We start from the raw sequence: 23,922 nt of genomic DNA, 5'->3' as shown, positions 1-23,922 counted from the left end.
GAGGGACCCAATTTCCATAAGAACACTGCCACATCTTATCCCAGAAATTCAGGTTCTATTGCTAAGGAAGAACAGAGCGCTAAGCATTGTCTAAAACTTGAGATTATTTTGGAGACCTAATCTAAGCGTCTTTTAAACGTGTAGCTAAACGAATAGATTTGATTTTACTCCTAATGTAAGAATTATGCTCTTTTGAATTAAAAAAAAAAAAACTGCTAATGTTGATGTGGCAATATAGGTGAGATTTTTTCTGACAGACTCTCTATCACACTTCTATACTACTACCTTTAATTAATCTCAAACACTATTGTATATATAAGATTTGCATCTTCACTGTCAGAATAAACTTACACTTAAAAAAAAGTCAACGGCAGTGTCTAGTAAGTTTCAGAGAACATAATGGTGTTTGATATAAACATTTTAATTTTAATTTCTTGGCTGAGCAAAGCTAAGATTTTATTACTCTCAAAGTAATATTTTATGGAGAAAATAATTTGGTTTCAGAAAAAATGTTGTGATCCCATGAAAATATAATTATAGACGTTGCTTTAAAATTGTTATTTTACCACTTACTTTACTTTCTGGAAATTAATAAACACCGTCTATAGCTGTAACCAAAGGATACAGACAGTTAAACAATGCATTAAAGTTAACTCTAGTGGATAAATATCAGCCTTTTCAAGTATGAATGATATATGCTAAATAGAAAAAACAAAACATACAAACAAAATAGAACCTTGAAGTTGCATTTCTAGGATGACTAAGTGGTACTAGCACTGAATTGTGTAGCTGATGTTTTTTAAATCTCTTTTAGTGATTACTCTGATTTTTTCCTGTAACTTCTGGATTGGTGGCTGCTATGCAACATTTTCAGTAAATAAAAGTCATTTTTGACAGTTCACAGCAAAATAATAAAGACTACTTTTTCTTTATTGACTTCTTGGCTGGAAATAGTTTCTTTATCTTCAGACTACAATCAGACAGCTCTTATACGTGCATATACGTGTAGGTACATTCATACAAGTGTGATACATATTATTTCGGTAGGATCTATTTAATTTTAAATGTATTTTTTTAGATAATATTTACTTTTTTAGCTAATATATCTTGACTACCTAAAGTACATTGGGCTTTAAATTAGATGTCGCAGACATAATATTAAGTGGGCTATACAGGACCACTGGCACCTGCGGAATTAAAGAGAAGGGAGACGCATAGGTAAGCAGCCAGACAAGCACCGGATGCCACGTAGGATATTCATATGATAAATACAGGGTTCCATGTGAGTGCAAACATCAGGTTTAGGAGATTTTCCAGCTGAATCTGAGGCTGGAGCGAGAAGGGGGTGGCAGTCATTTGAGGTAGGAGAAGAGGGACAAAGAACACATTGCATAAATGAAAGAGTATGTTAAAAACTAAGATGTAGTACAGAATTTGTTACATTTAAAGATCTGGAAAATGTTTTTTAATAGCCTGAATGTGGAGTTTGACTAAGGGTGTGGCCAGACATAAGTATAGTTGTAAAAGGAACCATGTTCTAGGACACTAACAAGTCTGTTTTGGAGTTTACACTAACATTAAGAGAAATGAGGAGTTGTAAATGCATTTTAGAAAGACCACCTTAACTGCGATGTGAAACATGAATGGATGGACACAAAAGAGAGAAAGGAAAACTGTCTAAGAGTATATGTTAATAATTATAAATTATAGTATATAATAATATAAATTATAGTTTGATATATGGCACTGGCAGTAATGATAGAATAAAGTAGACATGCTTGGCAGACATCTGGAGGGTAAAATTATTAAAAATTAGAATTAATTGAATATGCTGTGGCTTAGGGCAATGGAGGAATGAAGGATGTCTTTGGAATTACTGGTTTCTGAATCTGAATGAATGGAAAATAATCACATGAGGTAAAAAACACAGAAGCACAAACCAATGTTGTGGGAGACAAGGTATGGGTTCAGTTTTGGACATGCTGAGTTAAAGAGAATTGAATACAAGTGGGCATAAACTATACCAAATTATTTCACTGATTTGCCGCACTGAGAAGTAATATTAATTATGAAATATATAAAAGATGATAGTAAAAAAGTTGAAAATCACAAAAATCTAAGAGTTTTAAAATAAAGATAATAAAACAAAATGTGTAGAGTATTTTTAGTAGAAGCACACCATGGTCGAACATATAAATGATACATGGAATAAGAAAAAAGAAGAACCTAGGAGCAAAGCATGAAAATGAGCATTCCAGAGACATCTTAGTTATATTGTCAGAGCTTTTGACTAGGGCATTACTTCTTGAAACTTCCTCTTTTCTTCCTATAGTGTCAGTGACAACACAATCTAATAACATTTTCCTGTCTATCCCATTTATATATTTAGAAAAATATCACTTATAGGCTTACATATAAAGATAAGGTACTATAGTCCTTGAGTTTATTATTAGGGATAATATTTAACTTTTACCCTTTCTTGTCTAGTGAAGGCTTTTAGCGAAATGAATAAATTTAGTTATTTGGACTCTAATTTGATTTCTTATTATGTGATATTTAATACGTGTGCTATTCTTATTATGAAAGATCATTCTAGTGTATTAGAATATTGAAAATTCAAGTTGTTTTTTTTTTAAGCCATAGAAACTCAGGCAGAAATTACAACCACTATTCTTATGGAATATAGAAATGGTTCTAGGATAGCATAGGGAGTTAAAGTCATTACCACAGTACTCACAGACTTGGTATAACACAACAAATTGTGATAAAAATTTTATTAAAATAGATTGTGCTTTAGCATTTTACTATTAGGATTATGTTAATAAAGTTGTTTTATTTAAGAAAATGAAAATAAAGTAATTGGAAGAATAATAATTGCCATCACTAGTAGCCAAATTTATTCTTGGCTAAAAAATGTTTATGTTTTAAAAATTAAATTCTGAGTGTAAAAATTACATATAGATAGATAGTTGGAGGTACACATATCAATATCAATATGGCTATAGATATAGATAAATCTACATACATTAGAATATATATTTTATGAGGACCTCCAGGTTTAGAAATTGAAATGCTGACAGAAAACACAGATTTCTATAAAAGAAAAAGTGTAAACAAATATATATGATATATTTATATTACCATTTTTTTTATACCTGTTTGTAAGTATCTCCCATTCAAGAAGGAGTAAGATTTACTCTCTGTTACAGTACTTCTCACTATCCCAAGACTGTTTATTGCACAAATATTATGGGCAAAGCAGTATTTTTTTCTGTCCTTACACAAGCTTTTGAAAGATTGAAGAATAAAACCCAAGTAAAGCAGAAGCAATGAAATTCAGGTAACTACACCAGTACAAGCAGCTGGAAGTAAGAAAAGTAATACTGAAGGCAGAGAAGAAACAGTGATTGATATCCTTGTTGGAAAGATGGATGAAATCAGGCTGACAGTTTCTGTCTAAAATTGACTTTCCTGCCTCTCCTGCAACTTAATTTTATTTATTTATTTTGACATATGACTTCACAGAAAGTATTTCAAAAGGTGGTTTTATTTGTGTAAGTTTGTAATTAAAATATGAATGTCAAAGGCGATCTGTTTCTTTGCTTGATTTTGTGTTGTTTTTCTTTGTGCTCCTGCTCAGAAAGAGATGTGCTTTATGTACTTTGCTTAATGTCAATAGATCCAGTATATGTCTTGGGCTGAAAATACAACAAACGTGCCTCTTGTCTTTGAAGTTGTCATTTGTCTCTCTTTCCCATATTTTCATGACAGGTATCTCCTGAGAAGACTAAGTGGCATAATAGGAGATCAGCAGGAAATGTAGGCGCCATGTTCTATGTGTTAATACATCAAACGTGCCAACATTAAGATGAGGAATGGCTTCCTGGTATAAAGATTAAAATGTGTTTTCAGAAAGAAAACAGCCCTGTGTGAATTATGTTTCTTGCTTAGAGACCAAATGCAAAAATTAAATTGTATTGTTAATGTACTTTCCACAGAGACATAAAAATCTGCTTTCTGTTTTCACAGTATAATATTATAGATGGCTAATGAAGTCTTCTTTGCTTATCTTTTCCAATCCTGTGGGATGTCTTAAGTTGAAAATTACACCCTGATTAGTGAAGGAAGCTGAGTTAAGAACTACGAAGTGCTTTCAGAATCTATATAATTAAATGATCACAGACCAAAAGTTTAAGCACTACAGGGAATATTTACGCTACTTTGTGTATGTGTGTGTGTATGATGAAACAAAACCTGGTATAGAGAAGATAAAGGAAATAAGAAACAACATTTGATTTCTTCAGGTATTTACTTAAGATTGGTCATATAAATAGATATATTTATATTTTATAAAAATAAAATATAGGCATTAATATTTGAGAGGTTTCCAAAATTGTATTTGTTGATTAAATGTGTTCATTGAGTGCCAGACATGTTTGAAGTTGATTATAGTGAGACATACAAGACAAGCAAGGCTATTACTTTCAAAGATATTAAATACTACGGGTGGGAGAGTAACTTAGTAAAACGAACAAAATTAAGCAAGGTTTAACTGATAGTTTAAATAAGAGGATTAAGAGAAGAAAAGTATGATTTCTAAGTGTTTGTCCTGCGCGTGTACCAGGAGAGTAAGTAATTCATTGAGATTAGGAAGACTAGGGAAAAAAGCAAATTTAGACTGTTGGAATCAAAATTCTTTTGTGGCATGCTAAATTATACATGTCTACTAAATATCAAAGGTAAACTCCTGACCCAAAGACAGTCAATCAATTAACCGATTGGCCACCGTCAATGACCTGGTCTACCAGGAATACACTTTCTGACCTAGATGGCCTTTTGGGAATGGGGACTATTTAAACTGATTGAGTTCCTTTTGCCAGGACAGAACACTCATCCCATAAATCTTGGCTACCAAGTTCTCACACTTGTCATCTTCTTTGGAGAACTGCCCTCATTAGCCTCCTTAGAGATTATGCCAACGGTTTCAAGGCTACTAAGTTTCAGAAGGGTAGGGTATAGAGGTTTAACTCCTGGTGTTTGGTTGGACTACCTCCTTGGTGCGTGTCAGCCCCATCAGGCTGAAGCTCTCCTCCAGCACATATCGCGTCCTGGCTTAGCCTCCTTTCCAGCCCTGCCCCACTTCCCTCTGTCCCTTTCTGAGAGGACTTCTTTAACATAAGACTTCCACAGAAAGCACCAGCTCAGGCATTGCTTCTAAGAAACTGATTTAAGATGCTTGTGTAACAATCAACCGCTGCTAAAGAAACATGACAGCAGGCTCCCGCGGCTAAGCTGTGTCTTGAACTGTAACTACACTGATAAATAATGCTCTCGATTCTGGGAGACCTGATGGAAGAGGCACCTCTAGTTTCCCTTAAGACTTGAGAGTGTAGTATATTGCTCCCTTCTTTAATTTATTGTACTTACTTCAAAAGTTCTTTGTTATCTAAAATCTGCCAACTGCATCAATGCCCCCTGCACCGTGGAAGAGACTAAGGAACAGAATATATAATTCAAAAAGGCATACTCAGAAATTATATTTCTTGTTCATGTAAATGTGCTTTAATTAAATAAATAAAGCTGTCATTTGGGGAATTTTTAGAATAATATTTAATTGAGTTTTTCTTCTGTAATTTGTAGTTGGAGAAATGACTAAGAAAATTCAGGGTGGAAAACTCGATGTCTGTTAAGAATTGAATCTTACACATTTCCTGGCCCTGTGTTTACTGCCATTAGCAGGTCCTCGTAACTTAGAATATTTATCACAGATTTTAAAAAAGCAATGTGATCATGGATCAAAATCTATGATTCTCCACACTTCCTTTCCCAGCGTGTATAACACCTCTTGCAGTTTGGAGGGGGGAAGTGGGTGGAGTGTGACCACTTTTGCAACTACAACTTCACATTGGGGCATGGTGCTTTTTCCTTTATTTTTTTCCCTTTTACTTTCTCAATTAAATTGAGAAATTACAAAGCAGAAAAATGTTGCAGCTAATCCGCTGGGAGAAAAATTACATGCATATAAAATAAAGTATACTGCCTTTTTCATGAACAGTGGGTGAGCTATTTGAAAATTTTATGCCATTAGCACTTTCAATATGTCATTAACCTAGAAAATAAGAGGGAATAATGAAAGCCATTAAAAGCAGTTGAGTGGCCTGCTGTAGCCTGGCCAATAAGAGAATAAAGAATGAGAAATCAAGCAAGACGTTCTATTATATTACAACTTGGCAGGACTGTGTCTAGAAGGGAGGTGTATGTGTATATATTTAATTTTTTCTTTCTCCATACTATGCTTTTAATGTATATAAGACAAAAGAAGGTTTTTAAATTTTAGATAGGATTACCAAGTGCCAGTCATAAAAATACCAGCTAAATCTAAAATGAAGGTTATTCTTCTAAATTTGAAGCACTGAGCACACTCTGTATGTCCTCCTAAAATCTGTTCTATCACAACTTTCTGAACCACTGTGTTCAGGTAAGGTTGCATTTTAAAAGAAGAGTCATGAGGCTACTTTTCCACTGGCTACAAAATTTACGTACTTCTTGTGTTATGAGACACAAGACAAATATTTTTCCCTGTGAATGTTAAGTACCACCCCCTACAACCAAATTTCTTTCCTCTGCCTGTAGTCTCACCTCAGCCATGACCAAATCTGGAAACTCTCAGAATCTGCTGATTTTTAAACTGACTTTGATATAAACCAGTCATGATTTTGTGCTATGCCCAAGACTATACTGACTTTATTATGGGTATCAGGTTGAAGGGAGAGTCAAGATTGCCACTAAAATTCCTTATTAGTCCAGGATAAATGTATGGAGTTACTGTCCTCTGGCTTGGTAAAGTTTGATTCTGCTTCTTTAAAGAAACCTAATGCAGGAGTTTAAAGCAGACAGATGGGGAAAATTACAAGCAAAGGCAAAAGAAACAAAAAGTGAATGGGGGCCAGATGTTTAAGTGCTTGAGATTCAAGAACAGACATGAGATTAATTTGAGAGGAATACACCACATATTGTAAGAAACAGTTTGATCAGATGGATAAGGCCATGGGAAATACTGATAGAGCTGAAGCCCAGGCTGACCTGTGCACAGTTTCCTTCCTTAACAAGGTAGCTCTTTTGACAATTTCCTAGCAATAGAATTTGACTGTAGTAGATATTCTCAGTCTGGAATTTCATGATGGGAAATATTAAGAAATTAAATATATACATATGCACTGATTTGCATGCACTGATTTGAATCTAACCTATGACACAAATGAACTTATTTACAAAACAGAAACAGACCCATAGACATAGGAAACAAACATGGTTACCAAAGGGAAAAGAAGGTGGGGTGGGGGATAAATTAGGAGTTTTGGAATTAGCAGATACAAATGACTATATGTAAAATAGAAAAACCACAAGATCCAACTGTATAGAACAGGGAGATGTAACCAATATCCTGTAATAAACCATAATGGAAAAGAATATAAAATATATATATGTAGATAGATAACTGAATCACTTTGCTGTACACAAGAAACTAACACAACATTGTAAATCAGCCATACGTCAATAAAAAAGAAGCAAAAAGGATATTGAATTTTCACATATAATATAATGAATCCTTAGTGAATTCCCATATCAAATATATAAATTCTATATTCTTTAGTATTTTAATATTTTTCCATGAACTATTTTCTTTGCAGCAAATTTTTAGCGTTGTTTTGTTTTGATATTCTAGCAATACTGCTGAGACTCTAAAAAATAATACTAGAAGAAAAATACACATTGCTTGGTTTAGCAAACTGTGTAAATAATATATTGATAACAACTCCTTGCCTTTTTTCAAGTACTAATTTTCAGTTCAGTACATGTGGTTTGAACGATTTCTTATGTGTACTACCACCAAGGAGTTAAATAAATAAATAAATAAACATAAAACTGCCATTTAAATTTTATCTCAATCTCCTTATAAAAAAATCAACTAAATAGAATAAATGTGTCAGCTAAGAAAGTGGAGGAGATTTCAAAAATTATTTTGTAAGTGAAATTGTGCATGTTTTTGAAAGTACTGTACATTCCATAAGCTAAGTAGCAACTCTGTGTGTGTGTGTATATATATATATATATTTATGTTTCTATGCTGTTCCATTCTACAAAATATATCTACTGTTCTGTCATTGCATTGTATATTCTCTTCTATTTTTACACATATTATTTTGCACATATTAATTGGCCCTCAGAAATTCAGGTGTTTGAGCTCTTCAATTCTACTTGGTTTGAGAGAGAATCTGCATAATTTCTACATGGAAAATATATCTGAGATACCTGTTTGCTCAGTATGACTGTAACGTAAATATGTTCATGGACACAGAAATAAAAATATAAGCACTTCCATAATAGCTATTTAGAACTCTAAAACATCAGGATGAACATTGTTCCTATTGCTGATCGTCATTTTCAAACTCACAAATAAAATCATAGGAACAAGGACCATTTGAGTGACTTTGGTATGTGCAACGTAGAAGTAGAAAACAAAAATAAAAACATATGGCAACCTGGAGCCCGAGCTTTAGAAGTTAACAGCCACTGCTTATCTAAAAAATATATTCTGTGACCAATAGTGAAGTTTATACAGATCAGTTCAAACCATTACACTGAATTTAAATTACTGTCCATTTAAAACATATTAAAATTTATTTCAAAATGTCTCCAACCTTATTCTGTCAGAATGAGTTGACAGAATAAAATCAACAGTCTAAAACAGTCCAAATTTGCCTGTTAAAATTAGAATATTTCAGTACTACAGAAGGAGCATCAGACATTTTGAAGTCTGTAAATGCTCTTCAGGGACAAGCATTTCCATAGTTAGGGAATGCCATATCCCTAGTTGTTTAACTGTGGCTCAGTTCTGACTCAATCAGACTGTATTTTACTTTGGCTCAAACATTTTTCAAAACTCCTAAATATCTCCAGCATCAGTTACCTTGTTTAAATTTAATCCAGTTATTTTTTCCCCTATTACCTGCCTTTGCATTTTAATGTCTTTTTTTTTCACAGTTGTCAGCTCTAAGTATCTGGCCATCTTACCCTCTCCAAAATTTACTCATACCCTGCATATCTTCTGAAGGGATTTTGCATGGCGCTAACCCCACATCTGAGTGCTACAGCTCATCCTAATTTCACTTGAGACGCTAATTATCACAACTGGATGAATGAATCAACCGTCTGAGTTCAAGTATTTGCTTTGACATTTTACCTGAGTTTGTCAAAGACTGTAGCTTTCCACCCATGACCTGGAATCCTCCTTCTAAACCCATTCTTATAACTGAATGACCACTTCCCAGTACCAATGTTCATTTACACTAGTTACCAACTATTTTTGCCTTGTTTCATCATGCTAAATTATGCTATAACCTTTCTCTTCAAGATGCAGACCACCCATCTCTTACTTTGTTTCTAGGAATCCAGGTAATATGCATCTTTTTTTCTTGACTCCCTACTGTCTCAGATTTTGTGCTCATATATGTCATATAAGCTTTGCTTATGTTATCTTTTTCAACAAATATCTTGCTCAGGTAGATAGCTCTTGTCTGAAGTCTCAGATCCTTTGATTTTGATTTATTATTCTAAATAAACATGTTTTTAGGGAATCAACTTTTACTAATGTGGAACCATCACTTAAATAATTAGTCGTATTTAATAATTCAAACAGCAAGCCATCAGAATTGAAGACTATAATAACCAAACACCAGAGCATATAGCTCCACCATTGTGCAACAGTCTGTGGGTTAGCACCTCAAAGGTTATTCCGTTCCTTACTCACTTTCCCATGTGGTCATTTCTGGCAAAATATTCCTCAATTCTAAAAAAAAAAAGTATTTCTTCTTCTACTAGTTTTATAACATATGTGTATATGTGGCCCTAATGACTTCATTCATTAGTCATTTCTCTGTGTACTGTTTTTAATGATACATTTTTTGTCCCAGAAATTATTGATATATAAACAGAAACATAGTTTATATCTTACTTTTAAATTCATAATACCAAAAATTCATAATTACTAAATTTTGGTTCATAATTACCAAAAGTTTGGCCATCTAATTTTGTATTTATGTCATTATATATATATCAAGAAAACACTTAATAAGTTGAAAAGCTATATTTTATATACATATTCCCAAATTTGAGAGATCATTTGTAGCATTTTATGTGGAAATTATATTTAAAACACCTGCTTGTTCAATATGGTTCTAACATAAATGGACACAGAAATATAAATATAAGCAATTATGTAATAGCAATTCAGAGCTCTAAACCATAACAGTGAACATTTTTCCTGTTCATATGCATGTGAATTTATATGTAAATATCAATATATATGAATATATATATTCATTTTAAACTCAGGCCTTTCCAAAGAAGACGATCCTGAGCACAAGTGATATTTGATAAGCTTTCTCACTTGACGTCTGTGGTGTTTGTTAAAACTTGATTTCAGTGTCCCGCTTGAGAGTTCCATCTGGAATTCAGCTTGCTTTTCAAAACGCCTCTGCAATGTAGAACTGCTATTTATTTGAGATGTACTAATGTCCTCACAGAGTCAATGCACAACAAAAAAATGCTGTGTTTGCGATTTTTTGAGTCAGAAAACTGCTGGCACTGAAAAATGAAGAACAAATCCTTGCATTCTGGCAAGCTCCTAACAGCATTGAACAATTAACGCTAAATCATTTTGAGCCAAACTTACTGTCCTAAGATCTGATCTCTTTCCTAAATGATGTTGTCAAAAACAAAAACGCGGGTGCATTTTTAAAGAACGAAAGTAGATGTGAATTTTTTTTTAAATGACCATAACTGCTTTAAGATAACTTAACATATAAAGTAGCAAATGGTTTTGCTTGATAGAGTTAGCCTTCGTGTTGTAATCTTTTGATTTCTACAGTTGAAATTCTGGTACCATTATAATTAGTCTCTATTATGAATGTTTTTTGCATCTGGGATGTTTTATTTCGTGCATTAAACAGGAAGCAGCACGAAATTATGTACTTAATGTAAGCAGACACATCCCAATTCTATGATGAAAAATATATTGACTTTAAAATAATCTGAAGAACCTATTACGTACGTGTGTGCCTGTGTGTAAAGGTAACTTTAAGCACTGTTTTATCACAGCTGCGATAGCATTTTAAGTGCCCTATATTCTGACTAGTCACAGAAAAGCAGCCAAGTGGAAATGACAGTGACTGACAATTACAGAAGAAATAAAATCTCTTCCAGAAGTGCACTGAGACCTGTGGACCTCAATCAACTGAACTACAAATCCATTAAATGACTTAATTTTGTGTATCCAACTGTGAGATATATTTACCACTACACTGACAAGAACTATAGATAATAAATGCATCTTGTAATACAATTCACCTACTAGTAAGTGAGTTACCTATGCTGAATAATCTGTCTAACAGCCTGACACTGTATATGAGCAAAAACTCAAAACGTACCATAGAGCTTAAAGAAAACAAAGGCTAACTAAGGTAAATGACTAATATCATCGCTTTTTTTTTAATAAAAGGGCAAACTTCAAATCAAAAAATGTTAATTGCCACATTAAAACGCAGGTATACTTTGTTTCATACGTTTATGCTTTGCTGTATTGTGCTTCACAGATTTTACATTGCTTTAAGAAATGAGATGTTTGTGGCATCCCTGCATTAAGCAAGACTGCTGGCACCGTTTTTCCAACGGCATTTGCTCACTCGTGTCTCTGTGTCACATTTTGGTAATTCTTGCAATATTTCACATTTTTTCATTATTATTTATATTTGTTTTGGTGATCTGTAATCAATGAGCTTTGATGTAACTATTGCAAAAAGATTACAACTCACTGAAGGCTCAGATAATGGTTAACCTTTTTTAGCAATAAGGTATTTTTAATTAAGGTATGTACAATGTGATTTTAGATATAATGCTATTGCACATTTAATAGACTACAAAATAGTGTAAATATAACTTTGCATGCAATGGGAAACCAGGACATTTGTGTGATTCACTTTATTGCAATATTTGCTTTATTGTGGTGATTTGAACAAAACCTGCAAAACCTCCGAGGTGTACCTGCATTCTGACCAATCTACTATTAAAAGATATGTTGAGTCATTTTAAATTAATATCTATTTTTAAATTATCTAGGTCACAAAAGAGGAAGAGATAGACATTAACTTTAAAACAGGCTTGCCCAAATTCCATGTGTCTTAGAGCCTGGGACATGTTAGAAACGGTATATTCGCCAAAAGACACTTTCCTCAGTATACCATGTATAACATATACTATAGTACATGTTTCCACAGCATGTACTATAATTTATACTAAAATCTCCAGTTAATTATATTATTTTTTAAAAACATTACATATAAAATAAATTTGCCAGTGATAGAACAAGCTTGACCATTCAAAAGTTCATAACAAAAAGAAAATTATTCATTCACTCACCCATTTATTTATTGAAAAATGTTCATTGAGACAATACTGTGTGCCAGGGATCTGTAGGAGAGTCATGGTTGAAAGAATTCATGTGACTACCATGTGATTTTAAGAAAGTGTTATTAAAAATTTGACAATGAAATCTCTTTCATTCAACAGAATAGAAAAAGTTATGCCAAGGAAATTTAAACTTTAAGTGTATTTCCTCACAGGTATACAGAACACAAGTGGAAACAATAAAGTTAGATGAAAACCTGGCTTAATTTTCATCAGTAATCTTTCATCAATAATTTTATGTGATGAATGAGTCTTATGCAGGGGTTAATTTATTTGACTGTTTTTCTAATATGCCTGTTCTAGAATTTCAGCAATTATCATCAATTTGTACCTCAAAACCTGTAAAAATATAATTTAGTTTAATTTACTTTGGCATTGTAATTGCTGACTGGGAAGCAAAATAAACAGACTGCAGCTAATGCATACATCTTCTATGCTGGAAAGAAGCATATGATGATTAATTATTAGAAAAACCTTACACCAAAATGAGTTGTAACCAAAGAAATGATGGAAAATTGGTCAGCGTTAAGTTTAGGGAAAATCTAAAATAAGCATACATTATAATCCCTTTATTGCCTTAACTGGAAGACAAATGGGAAGATGTGAAGGCTATATTGTACAAGTATTTAGGTAATTACATCTCAATTGATTAATAATATAAGTGATTCATTTGGAACTGCTAAAGAAAAAAATAATGAGACCATGAAATAACTATGTGGTACTTCCTTTCAAATAATTTGTTTAAACAGTCAACTTGTATTTTCTATGTATTTATATATGTATAGGCACATGTATATTTATACACTAACACAGTATGTGGGTATGTGTTTGATAATGACAATTCATGCTATGTTATGAAAACTTTATCTTATCTTTTTAAAAATATACTTTTCCTATCTGTCTGATACATCTTCCTATAGTGTTATTGAGAACGGTAAATGACTTATGTATTATATTATATATTCATATTTATATAAATTATCTGAGCACTGTGAGGGAGATACCAGATGTAAAGTTTTGTACATTTACAAGTGATACTAAGAATAGAAGACTAAAAGTATCAAGATGTCAACATAAAATAGTATTTGGCCTGGACTTAAATTTCAAATCAAAACATGAGTGCAACTATTGCTTTAGGAATAAAAACATAAATGGAATTCTAAGAAGGAAGCTAAGTTTATTAAGCACCTACTATGGCTTGAAAGTATTACATAGTTTTACTTTCAAAAATACTTTTTTAGGGACGTTAATATTATTTTATTTCATTATATCATAAAAGAAATCTGAGCCTTAGAGAAGTTACATGACTTCCTGATGATTAATTATGCAGTGACTAACATAACCAGGAAAAAATAGACACTATTGGATTCCAGTTCAGCAAATTAATATTTGTTTTATTTATGGTTCTTTTTCTTTTTTAATTGATGGATAGTTGACATACACCATTATATTAGTTTCAGGTATGCAACATAATGGTTCAATATTTTGTATATATTGCAAAATGATCACCATGACAAGTCTAGTTAACACGCATCACTGTAAATAGTTACAGAATTTTTTTCTTGTCATGAGAAATTTTAGGATCTACTCTCTTAGCCACTTTCAAACATGCAATACAGTATTATTAATTATAATTATCATGGTATACATTACATCCTTGTGATATTTATTTTAAAGCTGGAAGCTTGTATCTTTTGCCCCTCTTCACCTGAGCTTTCTGTGTGTAGTATGATTGTCACCCCGACTTCATGAACTCTGTCAGAGTTCTATCTGTTTTCTCCACTTCATTTCTAGCACCACTGATGTGCATTGGGAGGCAGAACAACTGAGAAACAAAAATGCAAAAGTGGTTGGAGTTGTGAACCCTGTCAGCATCCCTGCTCTAATACTCCTTGAACCGCTGGGTTTATTGAGAGCAGCAATACGTCTCTGAGCTCCTGTCCTATGCCCTGCAATGGAAATATGACACAGAAAGGATCTCCTGCATAGCACTATTTACAACAAGCCTACCTCTACCCTCTTTATCTAAACTATACATTGCCAGTGGTTTTTATTCTGGTGTCAACAATGTATTTGTTTCAACCTAATCACAAAAGACCATGCTAACTCATATTACAATACATGTGTCTCTTTAACTTTATTTCTAGTTGGAAAATAGATTTTTCTCCTTGATGTTCTAATCATCATGATAAAAATCTTTGCTTTTAATCCTTATCTAGGGTTATCTTTATAATTAAGTTTTGTGTGCATTTCTTAGCATGTATAATTAACTTTTATGTATACAACTTAGAAATTCATGGAACTGAGCCTAATTCTATGATTTAGTACATTCTCTAGGTAATAAATAACCTAGTGTATTTTATTAATTGCTTAATCCATTCAATTAATACACATGTTTTAGTACTGAATGTATGACATATGTTTATATGTAAACAATTGACAATGTTAAACCAGAAAAAATGTTATAATTAATGATACAAATAAAATGATTCTATTTAAAGTTCTACTGGAATTCTAGTCATCTTTTGTCATTATGTACTTTCCCAATAATTGCATACAAACAGGACTATATAGTAGAAGATTTGATATTAAAAGTGAATCCTTAATTTAGGTGAGGTTAAGCACTTCTAATACAGTACATTCCTTTCTCAACATTAAGTTATCAGGAAAGAAAAATGATTAATTAATACAGAGCTGTAGGAAAGGATATCAGGAAGTTAGTTACTTCATCTCAGAATTGTACATCCTAAGGAATAATCCCAACTGCTCTGTTACATTTTGACATTCATACCCCCTAGCAAGCACATCATGCATCTAATTAGATAATGCTAGATAAATATTGAGACATTAGCACTTTCAACTAATTTCATATATTTGCTAGTCTACTAAGAATATCTTTATTACATTATTGGATAACATACAGAGTTCTTCATTTCAGTAGGTTTTTTTTTTTTTTTTTTTTGGTATTTTGCTGCAATTCTATATTGCCTTGTGGGATTATATTTTAGATTTACTGCTTCTCCATAGTCCATAATGATACACGTGAATCTGATCAAATTTCAAAGCCACATGGACAGCATGTGTGAAGTCACCCTATAAATAACTGACACTGTTTAAGTTGCTCTCACGTTTCTGTGTCAAGGCAGACCAACACGTTCATGCCCATGTTTCTAGGCTTCACGTTGGGTTAGGGACCGTTTTCAAGTATTTAAACTCTGCAGTCAATTATGTGTTCCCAATTTGTCTCAAGAATTGAAATTTTCTTATAGAAGATTTAAAAATTGTATCTATAATTGTTTCTTCATGTGCAGTGATGACAGGAAGGGACGTTATCCTGTAAATAGAATATTTTAAAGAGTTTATTCAGAGTTTTCATGTCTTAGAAAGGGAGACATGACAGTAATGTAGGGCAAACTTTTTAAACACTTGATTACATTTTCTTTAATATGAATAATACATCAGAGATAATTTACTGGTCAATAAGAACTGAACAAAGTATTGATTCCCACAATTATTAAACTGTTTCTAACTAAGAAAACTTTGTTGTGTTAAAAGAAATGCATTCTGCAAGTTATGAGATAGTAGAAAATAAACTGATATAATACCCTCCTTTCTTCTGGTCTAACAACATTGAGACAGAGCCAAGCAAGACTCCTCAGCACTTAGCTGAAGCCAAGAGTCAATATTTGCCCCTAGAAAAGCCCAAATCTCCACTGGTAGCTCATCTCACTGAGGTTTCTCTTTCCTGGAATTTTAGTCCTCACGGCTTGTATAGATCCCTAAAGGACTGATTTAAAAATATATTAGACACAAAGACAGATTTAATGAAATGAAAGAGAGAACACCAGAAAACACAAGTACTGAAGCAAAGAAACCGAAATAATGAAAAAGAAAGAGCAAAAGAGATGTGGAACAAAGCAAAAAAGTCCACTACATACAATTTAAATTCAATATGGAGAAGAGATAAAATGTGAGGTAGAAGCAGTATTTCAACAGACAAGAGCTGATAGGGAAAAAAAAAATTCAGCCCAAGGATTCAAGAAATTCTGCAAGGACCAGACAAGGGAAATACACAGCACATCGCACCTGGCTGCATCCTAACAGAACAAGTGAAAACCTAAAGCAGAAAGAAGCATACAAAAAGTGGTCAGAGGAGAAAAATAGGCATCTTATATTATTATCTTCAAAGGAACAATACTGAGTGGGAAAGCTGGCTTCTGAATGGAAATGATGAAAAGCAGAAGACAAAGGAAGGGTATTTTTAAAGGGCTGAAAACAACGTCAACAAGAAATTCTACTTCAAAACGTCCCCCCAAATTTCTTCGAATATAAAGTCAAAAATAAAAGATTCATTCACATGAATAAAAAATGGACAGTATTTATCACTGTATCCAGAGAAATTTTAATCACCTTTCCAGTAGGAAAAACATCTGAGAGAGAAATAGGGAAATACAGTATGAAATAAAAAATAACACAGAATGTGAATATATAAATAAGCACAAAATCAATATTGACTCCATTAAAAATGTATAATAGTGCAGAGTCACAATTTGGGAGAACAATAATAACAAAGATAATAATAAGGTAAATAAAATTCAAGTGAACTAAGGCTCTAACATTATACATAATAAGATAAAATATAATTATTCTGTTGAAATGTCATAAGTTCAATTTCTTCATGTTATAATCTCTAGGCATCGCTCCTAAAATTATTTAAGAGTAAGAAATTACAGGTTAATTGACAGAAAGTAAAATAATAAGGAAGGGTTAATTAATTCAAAGTAACAAAAAGAAAAGAATGTTCAATACAAAATGACTGGTCATTCATAAAACAAATCCTAGTGTCATAGCAGCTATAAATTGAAGTATAGAAGTAATTATACAAAATATAAATGAATAAATATTCAAGTAAAAGACTAAAATGATCAGAGTGGCTAAAATACCAAATCCTTGTATTTGCTACATACAAGAGACACATGAAAGGAAAGTTGGAAATGAAATATAGAAAGAAATTGTACTTTACCAAATTATACTATACTAAACTCTAACCTAAAGAAGACTGGCAGAGATATGCTGATATTTGACATGATAGATTTTAGTGTTAGAACATCATACCATATGAACAGAGACAGTATGTAATTCAATTCATCAGAAATACTGCACAATTTTAAATATGGATACATACAACAGCCTATCTTCCAATATTTTTTAATTGACAGAGTTAAAGTTGATATAGAGAAATCCACAGTCATTAAGAAATATGCTTTAAAATAACACATGGGCCAAAGAATACATCACAATGAAAACTAGAAAACACTGTTACACGAATGAAGATTTCATTAATGAAGGAAAAAAAATAATCCTTGTCAAGTGTACTTAAAGCAGTGCTTAAAGGTGAATTTATTGATTTAAGGGTATGCATTTGTATTAGCTTGGACTGCCATTACAAATCACCATAGACTGGTGACTTAAACAGCAGGAATGTATGGCTCACAGTTCTTGAGGCTGGGAAGTCCAAGATCAACATGTTGCATCCCCTGGGAGAGCTCTCCTCCTGACTTGGGCATGGCTGCCTTTTTTGCTGGTTGCTAACCTGATGCAGAGAAAGAGAAAGCAAGCTCTCCAGTGTCTCTTATTAGGGCACGTAATCCCATCATGAGGGATGTGCCTTTGTGATCTCACCTAAATCTCATTACCTCCAAAGATGCCATTCCAAATACGATAATTTGGGCCTAGGGATTCAACATAAGAATGTTGGGGATAGGCAATCACTTGTAGCAATGTTAAAATAGAGGAAATTCTAAAACTTTAGTGAAACAGGCTTCTATTGCGTGACACCAGAAAAAGCACAGCAAGTCAAGGTCAGCATTTAGAAGGAAGAGAGTAATTAATACATAGTAAACAGTAAAAATCAGTAAAATAGGAAAACAGAATAAAGAATATTTTTAAAAGATAAACTTAGTTTATTTTAAAAGTTGATAAAATAAGGCAAGAGAGACTGATCAGGAGATAAAAACAGAAAATTACAGTTACATAAGCATGTAAAAGGAATCATGACTAATAGGTACATTGCTAACAAAAATAAGTTAATTATGCAAAATTTTATGGTGATAAATTTGGCATTTTAGATGAAATGGTTGGACAGATTCCTAGAAAAATAGAATTTAACAGTGATATAAAAAGAAAAACAAAAAACTGTCTATTCCCATACTTATTAAATAAAAGTTTTTTGAGGAAAGTCCCTGACTCAAAAGGATTTACTGGTTTAAACTTCAAGATTTCCTAAGTATTATTCTAGGTATTTTTCTAATGACGAATATTTGCTTGGCCTCTGGACACAGAAAGATATTGAAAAGAGACAAAGGGACACTGAAGAAAGAGGCAGATCACTCCAGATTGGTAGATGGCAGTTTTAAGAAGTAAGAGAACTTACAAAGGAGGTTTTTCTTGGGCAGCCACGAGACAAGCAGATCTCTGCACCCACCCACCAGAATCTTTAATGTTTAAATAAAGGCCTTAACTAGGTTCAGTCACATAAACAGTCCAGATGGTCTTAAGAACACACTACTCTCTCAAGTCTACGTCCGTGGAATGGCTCTGGCTACAGCAATGGTGGGTGGACAGTTCATTCCAAGGATGGGGGTTGGGGTGAAGAAGCTCTGATTGTCTTGGTCCAGCTCACAAATCAACCAGTAGTCACATCCTCTCCATAATCTCCTCTGAGAACAAATTATCAATTTTCTATTTTCTGTATTCCAGGAGACAAGCAACAAAAAAAGAAACACATCTTATTTCACTCTATGAAACTATGAAAACCTTGATACCAAAACCTAAAATGTACCTTAAGAATGAAACTTTACCAAAAAAAAAAGTATCTAATAAAGGCAGATGAAAAAAATTTTAAACAAAATATTAATAAATAATAAAATCTACAAGTGGGCTTATTCCAGGAATGCAAAAGAGAAAAAAATCTGCCAGGCTTCTGCTTTGAATGTAGAATCTGGAAGCATCATCACTTTCACTCTTAAAACAGTATAAGGAAATTCTGCAATTTTCAACTTGGATGATCCTGGAGGAATTATGCTCAGTGAAATAAGCCAAAAAAAGAAAGACACATACTGTATGATCTCACATATATGTGGAATCTAAAAAAGTTAAATTCATGGGACTAAAGATTAGAATAGTAGTTACCAGGGATCAAGGGATGGGGAAAATGGAGAGATATTGGTAAAAGTGCCCAAACTTTGAGTTATCTGGTAAGTTCTAGACCTTCTAATGTACAGCATGGTGACTATAGTTCATAATACTGTATTGCATATTTGAACTTTGCAAGAGAGTAGTAGATCTTAACTTGTCTCAATCCATAAGAAAGCAGCTATGTGAGGTGATGAATGTGTTAACTTGATTGTGGTAATCATGTCACAACACACATATATATAAATTCATCATGTTATATACTTTAAGCATATACAATTGTGTTTGTCAATTATACATCAATAAATCTGGAGAAAAAGAAACCAAACAAAGCCAAAAAAAAAAAAAAAAGGCTAGATAATTTCTAAAATAATGTATTATCTTGAACTCCTGAGAGCTGAGAGCTAAGTTCACAGGACAACCAACTAATAAGAAATCTAAGGAAAACAGTTATCTATAAGACATGGTAGAATTCAATCTGGTGCCTACTTGGGGCAATCACTGGGGTGACTGTAAGAAAAACTGAGCTAAATTTTATTTTAGAAATTGCTGAAGACTAACTGGACTTAACAGGAGGATACAGAATACCGGGCAGCTAGAAATGCACAGGAAAAAAGCACCCACTCCTGGTCTAGTCTCCTTTGCTCTCATCACATCTTCATGAGTAGAAAACAGAGAAGGCTCTTCGTTGGGTCAGGTTTAGAGAAGGAAAACACCTTTCACTGCAAGAAAGACATTCAGCATTGCCGGGATTCTTCTCCATTACGGCCAGTATGGAAAGCAGTGACAACAACCAAAACGCCTCATCCAGACACTAAGCAGCAAACTGTCAGCCTCATGAAGGCAGCTGAGCTTCTGCCCCTAACAAGGAAAGCCAAGGGCCATGTGCACGCGCATGTTGCAGTTAACACGTTCACCCGAGAACACACACGTTTTTGTATCTAATTTCACAGGGTCTCATTCCCTCCTAATAAATCCCATCACATTCCCTTGACATACTTACAGAGGCCACAATGTTCACTGATTTTTAACTCTGTCAACGCTGCAGCTGCCAAAGTGAAAGAAATGTTTAAGGCCATCAGTAATATTTTGAACTGAAGCTTTGAATTTCTGTGCTTACTCTGAGAGTCACTCAGAGGCGTTAGAGACAACCAGCCCTCCTCATTTCCCCCTCTTCAGGGCACAGTGGCAGGCACGCAGTCTCCTACATTCTAGTCATGTATCTTTTGATCTACTTGGAACAGACTAACTTACGACCAAATTTGCAGCTATATACTGACCACGGGCCGTGCCAGTTACTTTGCCCAGATATAAAAAGTGTTTGAAAGCTCATACTGAGCAAAACCTATACATAACTGAATGTCAATAAGGTACTTGCCCGTTCTTCTCCAGAGCCAGGGGGCCATTCTGAGCCAGGCTAGAGGAACAGGAGCAGTGGGCCCCACCTCCAAACCCCTGGCGGATGGAGGCCTTAGTGGGGCTCCCCAGGTGCCCTTTCCACTTGCTGCCTGCCCCCTCCTTGGGATGCTGGGGGGCACACACTGAACCGTTCCTGTGTCAAGTGCCTTTGAGATCCAGATCTTTAAACTGTTATGTATTTATTAAAAAAAAAAAAAAAAGACAAAAAAACCCTTCAAACTTCAAAACCTTCAGGATCCTCGTTAGGAAGCAGTGGGATGAGCAGGCTGACTAGGTCTGTCAGGGGCTTGCTGAGCAGCAGCAAGTCTTCGGCGGCAGGAGCGCTCCCTCCTGAGCCGGACTGCGGTGCCTGCAGGGCCAGCCGCACTACCGCGGAGAGGTAGGTCAGCTTGCCGTGCAAAATACGAGGCCGGGAAAACCGCAGCGCGGCGCTGTCTCCTTGCTGTTTTTATTGTCCACGTCCAAGCACTGTGTGGCAGTTTCGGCGAACAGGTGACAGACATGACCAACCAGTCCTTGTTCATAAAGGAGCTTCATCTTTGAATCTTTGCAGGCAACCAGATTGTTGAGCAATGCAATCACACTTTGCATGATGTTACCCAGCATGTTCTCCTGATGTTCCAGAATTACTTCAAAAATGCGTGGGATCAGTTTGCTTTCTTCCACAAGTCTGGTGAAAGACAGGTTGTGTTCTGTCATGGCAACCAGCGGCTTCAGGGAGTACGAGGGTACCGGGGTGGGCTGTGTCAATTGACAGAATGAGTCAAAAATGACCTCAAAATTGACACATGATAATAATAATAACAACAACAATAATAATACACTTTGCAATGTGATATTGAATAGCAAGAGGAAATTATTGTGCAGACACAGGCTCTAATTGTTCAATCTTTTCAAATATAATTTTATTGGGCTTTGAGAGGAAATCATTCAGTAAGTCTTTCAAAGTTAAATTGGAATTTTGAATGTAAATTCCTTAAGTAGGAAAAACATGATTAAACTACCTAATTACATTCTGGTAGTGGATCACAAAGAAAAGGAACTTGAGTTAAAAATCTAAAAATGACTCACTTCAGTGCCCTGGAACAATATTACCAATTTTCTCTCCTTTCTCACTCTGGTTTAATTATATCTGCATAAGTACCCATTAAAAACAAACATCATAAATATTGTTTGATACAGTGAATATGCTTGATGGAAACAGAAATGTCCTCCATTTTCTACGTTATAAATCTCAATTCATTCTTAAAGATTCAGTGCTAATGTCTCTCTGTCCTTAAACTTGCCATGTGTTCTTACTTTACTGGCTCCAGAAGCACTTTATACATAAATATAATTAATTTTTTACCTCATGTCAATAACTGTTTATGAATTTTCTTTATCTTTTCTCCAGCAAGGTATATAGAATATGAAATATAATGAAGTCAGATGTATATAACTTTTATCGGCTTACATTTCTTTATAAAAATGACTTTGAGAGAATATATGAAATAAAAATAATTAAATCAACTGTGGTGATTTTATATGTGTGTTTGTGTGTGTGTGTGTGTGTGTGTGTGTAGCTAGCAATATAATTAGGAAAATTATTGATTATTGGATATTTTAAAAATAACTATTACTAAACTAACCCAGTTGATTATCTTTTTCCAGAAATCGAAAGACTATAAAATAGAATTAGAAGACAATTAAACCAAAATCAAGTATGTAATCTATATACATTCCCACTTAATTACTTATTATGTGTGTATAAATAATGTATATGAGCTATATATATACAAACAGATAGATTTACATAGATACACACATATCTATACATACATGTATAAATAGTGTGTGTGTGTGCGTGTTTGTAATGAAGACACATACATTGTGTTTATGTGTGGTTGAATTGTCCCTCCTCTGGTCAAAATCCTTTCCTGTTTTCTTAAATGGATAATACCTACTGGATTAATGATAACTGTATAATGGTTATCAAAGTGCCCAGTAAGGTAAGCATTTTCACTAAATGAACGGTTGTGTTGGGAAGTTCAGGTCCCCTTTTCTTCTAAGAATTCCAATCAATATTAAGCTGAGTGAGCCATTACCTGACTCTTGGCCATTTTTACCTTTCTTGATTTTTTACTTTCTCTTTCAAATTTTGTTTCTGAGTAAATGGATATTAAAAAATATGGCCTTATGTGTACACATTTAAAATGGGAAAATGGGAAATTTTGACAGCTGATGTAAACCACTGAGACAGCATTTAAATAACCACAAAAATCCTTTAATAGATGGTTAGTCATTCCTGCAAAGATGATTTTTCATTTTGATTCAACACCATAGTTGTTCCCCAAAAAGCCTACCTACATTTCAGAAGTTCTGATGGATTTGGCAGATCATAGAGCATTGTATTATATGAATGGAGGAATATAGTAAATATAGACTATATTTCATTTATTATTTTGTGTAAGTAATTTTAAATAGGTGTGCCTTTTATAGAACATAATTATACTCCAAATATTTGTAGTTTAAAATCATAATTCCTTATGAATTATTCAATAGTAGAAACTGAATAATATTTTTGAAAAGCCAAAAAGAATTTCTCTATAGTTACTTAAATCCAAAATGAGGAAATACATTTCCTTCAAACTTCCTAAATTATTTCATTCTAGGTTAAAAACCAACATGATGAAGTTTATCCCCAAAGGTACTCAGTGGAAAAGTTATAAGCCATGGAAAATGGGGCTTAAATTCAAAGTGCCATCTCAGAAAGCGTAATAAAAATAGATTTTCAGTCTGCCCCAA

General features: G+C 33.6%; 1 pseudogene; it reads right to left on the bottom strand.

The window, feature by feature from the left end:
- Positions 1-21,127: 21,127 nt before the first annotated feature.
- Positions 21,128-23,237, bottom strand: LOC105069463 (serine/threonine-protein kinase ULK4-like; annotated as a pseudogene).
- Positions 23,238-23,922: the final 685 nt, after the last annotated feature.

The sequence above is a fragment of the Camelus bactrianus genome, chromosome 3, assembly GCF_048773025.1.
Source record: "Camelus bactrianus isolate YW-2024 breed Bactrian camel chromosome 3, ASM4877302v1, whole genome shotgun sequence".
In the NCBI taxonomy this organism is placed as follows: domain Eukaryota; kingdom Metazoa; phylum Chordata; class Mammalia; order Artiodactyla; family Camelidae; genus Camelus; species Camelus bactrianus.
Note: the sequence above shows the minus strand (reverse complement) of the source record. Positions and strands in the feature narration are given on the sequence as shown.